Here is a 12,967-nt window from a genome sequence, read left to right on the forward strand (position 1 = left end):
TATCTGGTCCAGCTCTGCCACCAGCTCCCAGGAGTTTCCTCTCCCAACCTGTCCTCAGTTTCCCCATCTGTAAGATAGGCAGCAAGTGCTGGCCTCTCCAAAGGCCCTTTCAACGGTGAGATCCTGCGATTTCTATCAGGTCCTTATCTCAGCCCTGGTGGCAACCCAGGGCCTCCTCTCTCAGAACATTTCCCCAGCCTCCTAGACCCCCTTGGCTCCAGCGGCCCCCCACCGCCTCTGGCTCCCCAGGCTCCCCGATAAGGGGCCCAACTAATTACATTAGGATTTCATGCCAATTAGCAAACAATTACACGGGCAAATTGGTGCCTAATTTGGAGCAATAACGACAGCTCCATTGGCCGAGGCAAGATAGCTGCAGACGAGACCGTTCACCGGGCCTGGTCCCGTCGGAGCCCCTAGAGGATGGGAGCCGCCAGCTCTCCGCCCTGACCCGGCGAAGTCTGCAGTTCTCTAATTTAAGGATCTTTAAGTGCTGTTTAGCTGTTTGTGCTGATGACGTGGTCCGTCCAGGCCTTTAAACGAAGGATATAGAGGAAGGGTGGAAAGGTGGATAGTGGGGACAGGGGAGCTGAGGCAGGCGGGGCCGCCTTCACTGAAGAGGTGGGAGGATTGGGGGACAGTAATTAACCATCTAAAGGCTTGGATGTTTGAGTGGTTCATGTGAGCTCAGGACCAACGGAGACACCAGTTAGGCTAGAGCACAGGCGCACGTAGGGGGGTAGGAGGGCTGAGGCCATAGAGGTGGGTAAGGCCAGGCAGAGAGCACCATTACAGCAAACTGAGGCATGCTCCCGGAGGCCTGGGAGCCCCTGGGGGTTCAGGGTGGGAGGAGGAGACTGTGCCTGGACTCATCCTGGGTCCTGACCTTGGGTCACCAGCAACCACCCATCCCACCTACAGCCGCCCCCGTGAGATCACCTCCAGTCTCCCCTCTGAACACGGCTAGAAGCCACTGCCCTTGTCGGGGACCACAGAGCTGCCAGCTCTGCCCCTCATCCCCTGTCCATATGTTCCCCAAGTGATCATTCTAACGAGCAAAGCAAACCAGATTCCTCATTTGTTTAAACCCTCAATGGTTCCCCAGTGCTCTCGGGATAAGATCAAGCACTCTGCATGCCCTGCCTGTTACCATCTGGCCACTGTGGACCTCCCAGGTTTCCCTCCCTTTCCGCCTGCACAGCCACCCGGCGTCCTGGGAACTAGACCCCGGTTCCTGATTGTGCCAGCCTCTCTCCCACCTCCCGGCCTTTGGCTATGCTGTTCCCTCTGCCTGGATTGCTCTCCTAACACCCCTTCCTTGTTACCCAGGAAGGTCCTTCCAGGGCCTCCTCCTCTGCCTCCCAGATTCCTCCAGGAAGCCCCAATTCTTCTCTCTCCTCTGAGCTCCCTTTGTCACCTTCTTCCGTGGCACTGTTCACTCCACACTGGAGCTGGTGGTACCAGTGCCTGCCTGCTGCTCATGGGCAGGGCCCGGAGCTGATTTACTCTGTGTCATCTTCGTCCGGCATAGAAAGGACATGAATAGAGAAGACAAAGGGAGGAGATTAAAAAAAAAAAAAAATCCCCTGAGGATGGTGGAGAAACTGAGGCAGAGACCCAGAGAAATATTTATGAATCTGGTGGATGCTTCACTTATGGAAGGAAAGCTGGGTCAGATTTCAGCCCTCTGTTCACTGGAGCCACGCCCTGACCCCATCCCTCCAGGTTTTCTTCCTGAACACCTTCACAAAGCTTGGAGGACCCCCTCCAACCCGTTCTTACCCAGCTGTTTTCAGCTCTGCTTTCAACAAATGAGATACAGAAATCCCCGCTAAGCTAAGGATGCCCCTCCCCAATAAAGGCAGCTCTCACGAGGGCGATGGCACAGCAAATGGAACAGCAACACGAAGGACGCTGGGCAGACTCAAGGAGGAACCTCCTGACCACGAGGGCTCAGCCCCATCCCTGAAGGAATGGGCAACGGGGAGGGGGGAGGGGGCCTTGGCCTACCTAAAGGAGACTGAGCAGAGGCCAAGGGTGGAATACAGACCTTCCTGGAGGCAGGGGGAAGACCCAGCTGACTTTCCTGAGAGCTTGGTTCTCCCTTGGGGGGCTGCCACTCCATCTCAAGGCCCATCACTCACGTTAATTACCAAGAAAAAGCCGATTTCTCCTCATTTCCAGACTCCGAATGACAGTATCATTAGGCTTGTAATGTGCAGAGAAATTGTGCGTGTCTGTCTTGGAACATGTCCTGAGCCAGAGTGGGTGAGGGCGCCCCCAGCTAAGGGTTTGTCTCCAAGACGTTCCCTACGGCAGAGGGCCAATCTCAGGAAGCGATGCTGTGCCACCAGGACAAATGCACTCTCCCTCTCTGTTTAGTGGGCACTAGTGGTGGTGATTACACATACTGGGCAATGGCGTGGGTCACAACACACAACACACAACACACAACACACAAACCCTGCCAGATGCAAACAAAGCCAGCAGTTCCCTTCTCAGAATTAGACAAGGGCACAAACCTTCTTGTCCCAATCGAACTTGAACTTAGGCCTGCCTGCTGTCATAGCCCATCCCAATCTTGCCCAGAACCTTTACTCTGAGCTCCCTACCCACCTCTGGACCACCAGGGCATCTGGGTACCATCTCATCTCTGGGAGCGGGGAGTTGACTATTCTTGAGCCTTCCTTCCTCTCTCAGCAAAGCCAACATCCTAAACATGAGCAGACCTCAAACAACAGCCACTGCCCACAGCCCTTTACACACCTCTTCACACTCTTCACTGTGTTTCATCCTCACTCAAATCCACTTAACATGTGAGGAAACTGAGGCCCATACAAGCAAAGTGATTTGCCCAGGTTCACATCTCAGAGGTTAGCTTGACCCCAGGTCTGCCCGATGTCAAAGCTCAGGCTGAAGACAAGGGTCTTCGATCCATCTAATACTCTGGGAACACGTCCTCAGTTGGTCCCTGCTCCTGATACAGAGAATTGGACCCAAATAGGCTCTGCCCTCAAGAGCTGAGGTTGGTGAAGGAGAGGCAGGATGTAAAAATATAATTATAGCTCAGTGCGTTCTGTGCATGACACGAAAGAGAAAATACAAAAGGTTTATCCTCAACAGTAATCAAAGACATGCAAATTAAGACAACAATATGATGTGGTTTTACCTATTGAAATTAATACAGTTTTTTTTTTTTTCTAAAGACAGCGTTGATGTGAACTGAAATCTGGGGCACTCTCAGACTCTGCTGATGGAAGAGTAAATGAGAACAACTTTTCTTACATTTTTTTAAAAGTAGGCTCTACACTCAACGTGGGGCTCGAACTCACAACCCTGAGATCAAGAGTCACCTGCCTTACCAACCGAGCCAGCCAGCCTTCCCCTAGAACAGCGTTTCTAGAAGGCCATTGGGCCATGCTGCCAGGAGTTTTAAAAACACACTCCTTGGGGCGCCTGGGTGGCTCAGTCGGTTAAGCATCCGACTTCAGCTCAGGTCACGATCTCACGGTCCGTGAGTTCGAGCCCTGCATCGGGCTCTGGGCTGATGGCTCGGAGCCTGGAGCCTGCTTCCGATTCTGTGTCTCCCTCTCTCTCTGCCCCTCCCCCGTTCATGCTCTGTCTCTCTCTGTCCCAAAAATAAATAAACGTTAAAAAAAAAATTAAAAAAAAATAAATAAATAAATAAATAAATAAATAAAAACACACCCCTTGATCTTGTTAATCTACTTTTAGGAATCCAATCCAAGAAATAACCACATACTGAAAAAGAACCATGCATCAGGAATGTTTATTGCCATTATCTATAACTGAAAAATCACAACCAATGTAAATGTCTAGCAGTTGAGGGTTGGTTAAATAAGTTACAATACATCCATATATAAGAATATTATGCAACCATTCAAAGTCAAGTTCTTGAAGAATTTTTAATAACCTGGGAAAATGCTCACTCTATAATAAGTTAAACAAAACCATACATATAGGATGCTCTTCACTTCATAAAAAAAAAAATTAATCAATTCATTTAAATAAAGTCTGGAAGGAAATAAACCAAGAGTTAATCTGAGAGGGTTTGGGGTGATTTTTTTTTTGTTTCAGTTGGTACTTTTTTGTTTTTTCTAAGTCTCCTCCAAACTTGTGGGAAAAAGTCAAAAAATGCAAGCAATGTAGGGGGGTCGGGTGCAGCCCAGGATGTCATGAGAACACAGAGGTCCCTAATCCTAGTCAGGGAAGGCTTCCTGGTAGAGGTGATGCCTGTACTAACTCTCAGAACACATAACCTTTATTTATCATTCCAAGAGTCAGAAGACTGGTTCTAGGCTAGGAAACCATGTGCAAAGGCATAGAGGCAAGAGAGATCCTGATCTCTTCTGGAAACTCTTAGTTGCTCATGGGGCTGGGTGAAGGGGCAACAGGTAAACGCCATGCGGTGAGCAGAGACCAGACTGGGGAAAGCCTAGAAGACCCGAGCTGAGGAGCTGGTGCTTTGCCCTGAGAACAAAGATCCAAGCAGGGGGTGTAACAGAATCTGAGTTGTGTTTTAAAGGATCGTCATTGTGGCCACTGAATGGAGGAGGGGATGGGGCACAGGAGAGAGGGCGAGGCTCGACCTGGAGTCTGGAAGGTAGGGAGCGCAGATAGGAGGCTGTTGCATTGCCTGGGTGAGGGAGGGGTCTGGCCCGGGCTGGGTGCGGGTGGCAGAGAGGAAGAGAGGAGGAGCGAGAGCTAGCTAGAGCAGTGATGATGAGGAGATTTGACAGGACTTGGTGATTAATTGGAGAGGGGAGGCCGGGTGGGGGAGGGGAGGCTCTGCCTCTGACAGGGACTACAGCACACACACATACAGGCACACACTCAGAAATTTAGATCACACGGTTTCAGGAGTGAATTGCACCCCCAACCCCCCCCCCAGCCCCCCACCCCGCCCGGAGGGTCAGATTTGAGCCTTATTTGATATTTACCTGCAGACCCTAGAAGAGGCTGAACTTGGCCCAGTCACCACACTTGACCTCTGGCTCACCCCGGGCACCCATGTGCCTCTGTACTCCCAGCCTGCACCCCCAGAAAGTGGAGGCGGGCAGGGTGAAGGGAAAGCCCACAGGGAGTGGGGGTGGGCACAGGCAGGAGCAGACAGCCAGATCTTCCCTTGGGACATAATACCGTCACACACATAGACCCAGATCCACAGAGAGAGAGCACAGTCACCCACGGGGACTCTGAGAGTCAAGTCACAGGCAGAGATGTACACAGAGACAGCCTGACGCAGGCTGTTAGACGCAGGCCTGTCGCACACACAGTCACACACCCACCATCAGACAAGCCTCCGACACAGCCCCAGACAGGTCTCACACTCAGGCCCTCGGGCTCAGCTAGAGTCCCCAGGTCCTCCGACCGCTCCACCCCCCCGCCCCACAGCCGTCCTCCCTCCCCAGGAGGACAGACAGAGGGCTGGCAGAGGGGCCAGCAGAGGGGACTGGCACAGGGACCAGCAGCCAAACGGGGCAGCCGGGAGGGAGGCCTCTGAGAAGGGGTTGCCAAGGCAACAGGCTCCTGTACAACCAACCAGGAGCTTAGATTCTCGGCTCTTATTTTTAGAAGTTGGGCCTGGGCTGGTTGGGCCGGCCAGCGGGCCTGGCTCCCTTGGGCAGGGCCTGAAGACATAGACACCAGCCTCAGCCCCCCCGGGGGGTTCTGGTGGGCACTGCCCATGCCAGGCTTCTTCCACACACCCCTAGCCTCCTTCCCCAGGGTCATGCCCTGGATAGGATCTTCTACTCCCTTCTGTCTTCACACAGACCCAGGGTCCCACCTGCTGTACCCTCTAGCCTCCAGGGCCCAGGAATGGGGGACACAGCCTACCCTCCCACTGCAGTGTGTTGATGTCTGTGGCTTAATTTACAGTGTGTTGAGGGAAGAAGGAGAGGATGGACCTTGGCCAGATTCGTGAGGTGGTATATGGGGTATATGTGTGTGAATCTTAGGGGTAACTCCCAGGTCAACTCTGTGTGCGTGTGTGCGTGTGTGTGTGTGTGTGTGCATGTGTGTGTGTGTGTGTGTGTGTGTGAGAGAGAGAGAGAGAGAGAGAGAGAGAGAGAGAGACTATTCCCCTTTCCACAGAGGGAAAACAGAGTTCTCCCTCTCTCCCAGCCCCATTCACCACCCCTACCCCTAACCTCCACCCATGCCTGGATCTCTTAAAAATGGGGGGAGAACAGAGATCTCAAACTGGAAAGGTGGTAGAGAGTCTGTGCCTTGGTGTCCCCCCTTTTCCAGACCCTCCCTAAGTTTGAGCAGTTAGCTCCTGAGCAGGGCAGGAGAGCGGTGGCAAGGACAGGGAGGGACCAGACAGATCCAGGTGGACAGAGACTGGATAAGGGGGTTTGGGGAAAGCTTGCTCCAGCGAGTTGACTTTTCGGTGACTCCTCCAGCTGCTGGGGATTTCTCTGTTAATCTGGGCCGGCTCTGTTTGCATCTCATTTGCCTATATTTGCATAACAAGGGTCTAGCTGGCACCGGAGATCAAAATTCCTAGCCTGAGTAATTGTGTGAAAAAGCCTCTGGAGAGGGAGCCGGTAATTTGGGGGCCAGGGAAACAGAGGCAGGGAGCTGGGTGCACTGGTGTGGCTAGTCCAGGTCCACATTTAATCTGGGAGCCTCCATATCTTCCTTAATGCCAGGGCCAGAGGGGTGGGGATGTCAGTGGGAGTGCGATTGGAGGGGCAACAAGATTGAGTCAATCTCAAAGCTGGGCACAGAGCAGTCAGTCCCCTTGGGAGAAATGGCCTGAATTTGGTAAGAGCAGAACTGGGAGTAGGGGTGGGGAAGTTAACACTCAGCTAGTTCTGCCCCTCCTGTCAGCCCCCTGGCCCCTCAGCCCCTACCAGTCTAGTTAAGAGCTGAACTAGCCAGAGTGCCTGGGATGGTACCCTGGACCACCACTTACCGGCTCCAATACTCTCAGACCTGGGCAATGGAGGCCCCTGCCCTCCCCCTCTACTTTGGACGACCCTCTTCTGCATGGGATGAAGAATTTCAAGGTCCGAAGGCCCACAGGGTTGTCCCCACCTGGTTCTCCAGCCCGCTGCTAGACCATACCCCGACACAGGACCCTAGAATTCCCTGCCCCCGGAGCCCTAAGCCAGCTGCCAAGGCCTGGGTGGTGTCTTCTCCACATCTGTCTCCTCAAGCCCGAAGGGTGGCTATTTACCAGGAACGTGGAACAAGCCGGGACTCTAGTGTTGGGGCATCCGCAGGCCTGCATGCGAAGCCCCTCACACTGCTGCCTGTAGCCCAGAGATGGAAGAGGAGGGGGGCAGGGGTGGAGGTCTAGGGGTGTCCTGTTATACTCTTGCCCTAGGCTTTGTAAACATTCGGGGTGGCTCTGAGAAGCTGTCTGATCTTGGGCAAGTTACTTAACCTCCCTACACTCCCAAGTGGGGTTAATAATAGTACTTGCCTCATGCAGCTGTTAGGAGGAAGAACTGAGTTAATTCATGTAAAGCACTTAGAGCAGCGCCTGGCACAGAGTAAGGGCTTGTAAGTGTTCACTATTATTATCTATATTATCCCGGGATTTGGCTTTTTTCCCTCCAGCTGCAAAAGAAGCACCTTTTCTTTCACTTTGAGAGACTGAGAAAGTAAGGGATGGGGACATCCCTTCCACTCCCCGCCCCCATCCCTCTGAGCCCAGACCCCCCCCTTGTTTCCCTCCCCAGCTACCATACCCCCAGGCCAGGATGCCAGGATGCCAGATGCTAGGAGGACAGCCAGGTCACTGGACTGAATATAATGGTTTGTTTAATGTCCTTATGGGCCGAATGAATGAGTGAACACTGGTTGAGTGAATGAATGAAAAACAAAAATCGAATGACTAATCGTCAAAAGAAGGCTGGATTCACTGACAGAAGGACAGAGCTACAGCAGATGTTTTGGCTTTGGGGGCCCACAGATCCGTTTCTTGTTTGCTTTCATTAGATGGTAGGAGGCAGAGGGGGGCTAGGGGCCTGGCCAGGCTTTCTGCAAAGTCAGCCCTGGCGTTGGTGAGTGGCTGCTGCCTGGGGACGGGGTAGCTGTACCTGTGGGTGCTAGAGGAGGTGCCTGCCTGCGTCTGGGTCCTTCTGTGCCCTGTGGAAGCCTGAGTGTGTGGGAGTGGCTCTGTATGAATCCACGCATCTCTGTGCCTGTGCGTCCCTGCTCAGAAGTTCCTCCCTGCCCCACAACGAAAGGCCCTGGGGCAGGCACCATCCAGGTCTGGGGTGCGGGGTGTGGAGGGTGCTGGCGAGCTTCATTACCTCCTTATTTCCACCCCTGCCCCTCTCTGGCCGGGCCAGGCCTCAGCGCGCCCACCTGTCAACTGGCGGGTTAGCAGTGATAGAGAGCTCTCCTGGGGCCCCGGCAGCCTCCACCATCTGGCCAGGCTGGTATTGAAGGAGATGGGGGGACCTGTCACAGGACGCCCCCTGGGCCCTCCAGCTTGGCACTAGGCTCATCTCAGAGAGTAATGGGCGTAGGGGCATGTGGGAGGGCAGGTGTGTGTGTGTGTATGTATGTGATTTCCTGTGTGGTGACACTGTGTGTGGGCGGCTAGGTTGACCGTGGGTAGAATTTTACGTTTGCATTCGTGACTGTCTATGTTTGTATGGCCACATGATTGGATCCTTGGGGGCTGGGGTTTCTGTGTATGACGACGTATGTCCCAGAATATGGGCAAAGCGTTTGGGTCTTGGCTCTGTAGGTTTTCCATTGGAAGTTCCCAGGCAGAGATGGGAGAGGGGAGGGTCAGGTCTGGTGGGGACAGGCGCAATGGCCTTGAGAGAAAGGTACCCATTCTTAGCTTTCAGTTCAGAGAAATTAACCTCCAGGTCCATTTCTTTAGAAACGATTCTCATTTCTCTTCCTCGACCTGGGTGGCCCAGTGGTGCTGAATCCCACTAGATGGGCTGGAAGTCCCTCTCGGGAAAACCAAGTGGGTCCTAGGAGTCCTAAAGCCCTGTTTCCTAGAGGTAAGCCCCAGTTTCAGGTGCCATCAGAGCTCCCAGGCTCCCTGGGGAGCATCCTATGGGGACCCCTCTCACCTGCCACAGCACAGAGGCAGGACACACGTAAAGCCACTCTCAAGTAGTGACACACGGTGACCCAGACATGAACACTGGCACAGGGTCACTTGTGAACCAGAAGCCCACATGACAGTCACAGATCCACTGGACACAAGCACATATACATACACCCACGTGTACATTTTGACACACAAACATTCACACAGGCACACAGATGTAAGGTGCATGCCTATTTACACACGAGAACATGCCCATGAGTTGCAAGGACACACATGCTTATTACATGCTTGCAGACATGCTTGCATGTGTGTGTGCACACACATTCTGTCCCTTCCCGCCCTTGTTCCATGCTCAGTCCGATTCCCTGCTGCAGCTCTCTTGTAGATGACCCTTTGCAAGGTGGGCATCAAAGGAGGGCCACATGTATAGGGGACTCCATGAGTAGATAGCTGTGTGTATCTACGTGTGCAAATTTGTACACGTGTCACTGTGTGTCTTGTAGTCTATGTGGCTCTAGCTCTGTGCAAAACACGCAAGTGTCCCTTTGCGGGTATTTTTCTGGATCTCTGCGCATTTCTGGCAGAACTTATGTGTACCTCTGTGTACACATTTTTGTGAGTGTGGATGACAGTAGGGGACTTGTGTATCATGTGCCTGCAGCTTGTGGACCATCTCTCCACAGATGTATATCTGTATATGTCCGTGTGCTTGTTTGCGTATATGTGCATTTCTCGTGTGTATATGGCTCTGGGGTCTGGAGTTCACAGGCTGCCTGGGCTGGCTCCCCTCCCTTCCGAAGCTGTGGCCTGGGGTGGGGCTGGGCAGGACTGCTCTGAATCCCTCAGCCATTGACAGTTGTATTTACAGAGCTCCGAGTAGGACGTAATTGGTTCTATTAATCTTTCTCTGGTTGTTAATTGCTCACTTATCGGGTTGTGTATTATGCCGACTGTTGCTCTTAATTCGCCTCCGTAGCTGCAGGTGTTTGCTGCCTTATTAACTGTTAATCAGCACGGCTAGGGATGGAGACTTAATTGGCCCCCAGAGTGGGACACAAGCGGGCCAGCCGGGCACTGCCAGGCTCTCAGCCCGTCCCTGGAACCCTTACCTGTGGAGCGCAGGTGGCTACAAGGGAAGGAGTTGGCCCGCTGCCATCCGCAGGCAGACAGCAGTCTTGTATACAGTGGTCAGAGTGACAACCGTAGGGTATTAGCCCCCATGTAATCCTAACTCCTCCAGGAAGCCAACCAACCAATCAGAATCCAGCTCCTACACTCCCTCTCCAACACCAACAAACTTCATCTACCCAGGAGAGGAACCAGCCTCATTTATCTTAATTATCCGAACCTAACTGAGAACTAAGAGACCAACACAGAGTGGAACTGGTTCTCCTCCTTTAACACCTCCTCTGCCTCCCCTCTGACCCTGGCAGTCAAGGCTGTTAAGGTCACAGAGACTCTGGGAGAAAGGAAGGCAAGAAGGCCAGAGGAGGAAAGGCTGAATATAGACCCGGGGAGGACTTTCCAGCTTTCGAAGAGGCTATACGGAGCAACTAGCGTCCAAACGAGAACAAGAAATTCCAGAAGGAGATCTGCTGCTCCCTCCCAGCCATGCTCTCAGTCCTGCTCGGCCCCTGCTTTCAAAGCCCCAACAACAAGGAACTCACTACCTCCATGGCACGACTACACAACTACAGCAGTGAGGGTTCTTCACCCTGAACTGACCTCTGCCTTTTTTTTTTTTGCCCCATGTCTCAGCAGAGGAGTCCCAATTGTCCACAGTGGGGACCCTGAGCCCCAGAAAGGGCAAGGGAGTGGCTCCAGGGTTTCCCAGTCCTCCCTTGTAAAGGCTCAGATGTTTGACTCTTCAAAGTTTCTGCCGTCAGCCTCTGGCCAGACCCTGATCCACCCTAGACATCTCAGTCCTGTAAGGGACCTTCTTGGTCACCACCTCCCTAGCTCTGGTTTTTAAGCCTCTCAAACTCAGCTGCCACTGCTGCAGAGGTCCTGGGCTCCAGCACCCTTGAGACAGAAATGCAAGGTGTCTGGAAACAACTGGTCCCTGAGAGGGAAAGGCGTGTAAGGATGTGCATGGGTGTGTGGTGTTGGTGATGGGTGGGGGATAGGGGTCCCATGCTTCACTAACCTGGCCTCCAGCCTCCAAGGACAAACAGGCAAACCAATAGTCCTCATCCTTTGCCTCGAATCCTGACATCTGGAAGTTCTTCCTGGTGTTTAGTTGTCAAGTCTTGAGCTGCAGAGGATGTTGATTTGCTTTGGTTGGGTCCTGAGAGGAGCTGGGCTCTATGGAAGGAGGGTGGAAGCTACCATTAAGGGCTTGCTGTGTGCCAGAAGCAGCATAAGTGTATGTGAAAAGTGACATCTCATTGAAGAGTCACATCACCTGATAAATTAGGGATTAAGATCCTATTTACAAAGAAAGAAACTGAGCCATAGAGAGGGGAACTAAACTTGCCCAAGGCCACACAGACAGGAAAGGGCAGACTGGGATTCCAACCAGGGCCTGGCATTGCCTGGGGGTGCTGGTAAAGGTCTTTGGTCAAGAGTACCTGGATGAATTCATACTAATGGTTCGGTAAGGTGACGGGGGGCCAGAACCAGGAGTCAGCATTACAGTTCACCCACCCACCCCGATTCTGGGAACATTAACAAGAAAAACACTCACGCATGCGCTGCCCACGTGCCCTTCAGGCGGGATGAGAGAGGAAGCAAAGGGAACTGTCCAGGGATAGTTGCCCAAACAAGTTCCGGCCCCGCCTCTATGTTAATGACATGCAGATATATGTAAATTTGTAGACGCTACCGCTCAAACCTTTGGAAGAAATGGGATGACACAGGAGCAGTTGCTATGGAAACCCAAATGCGACCCCCCCTCTCCCCCCTACCGCACAAGCGAGCGTACAGACACGTGCACAAAGACCCAGGGTTCCTCGCTCCATAGCCCAGAGGATCACGGAGTCTCGGAGGGTGTGAACCGGAAGGACCCTCAGAAACTGCGTCCAGCCTGAGGGAAGCTGAGACCCGGAGAAAGTCGCGAGAGAGCAGCTTCGTGGGGCGCCCTCCACTGAAGCCGAGGGGAGCTGGGTGGCCATTCCGGTCCCTGAGGACTCCTACTCGGGCCTAGCAACGTGAGCCCCGCCCAGCGTTGCTCAGCAACGTCCCTTGAGCCCAGCAACCGCCGACCACGCCCCCTAGCAACAGCTAGCCTAATCCTGCCGCCTCGGCCAAAAGAAAGGCGAGGGAAGGGGCTTGTGGACTAGGGCCAAAACGTGGGTGGAGGTCGTGTTGTCCGGTCCCCGGCCTCAAAGCAGCCTGCAGGATTTCGCTGTCCACCTCTAGCCCTCTTCGCTGGGTGAGGTGCTATAGGGCCGCGTCATCATGCCCATTTGCAGGGGGCGAAACTGACTCTCCGAAAGGAAGTTCCAGCCGACAGTCCAGAGGTTATACTTCCCTGAGTGACCTGAGAAGGCAGCAAATGCTCTCCTGTCCCCCTGGAAGGAAGCCGTGGGCCTGGGGGGAAGGAGTTCACAGCCATCTTCCCCTTGACCTGCCCCAACTGTGTTAGGAAGATGACCCAAGTTCCCGACTCAGAATCAAGCTGCAGGTTGCATAGTAATTTCTGTCATTTACATATAGCCCGGAGGCTGTGGCGCTCACAGGCCCGTCGGAGCCCGTAAAGTTACCGAAGGAGCCCCGCCCCCTCCCCCGGTTCACTAGTCCGGTCTCCTCTCCTCTCTCCGCACCTCCCGCTCCTCCCCTCCCCCGCACCCTCTTCCAGTCCCTCCGGCTAAAATTCCATACCTCGCCCCGCCCCCAGCTCGTCCTCCGGTCCGGCTAGCCCCGACCTCCATCCCTAGGCCGAGGGCCCCCTCTGCTGTCGGCCGCGGGTAG

This window comes from Prionailurus bengalensis, chromosome C1, assembly GCF_016509475.1.
Source record: "Prionailurus bengalensis isolate Pbe53 chromosome C1, Fcat_Pben_1.1_paternal_pri, whole genome shotgun sequence".
Taxonomy (NCBI): Eukaryota; Metazoa; Chordata; class Mammalia; order Carnivora; family Felidae; genus Prionailurus; species Prionailurus bengalensis.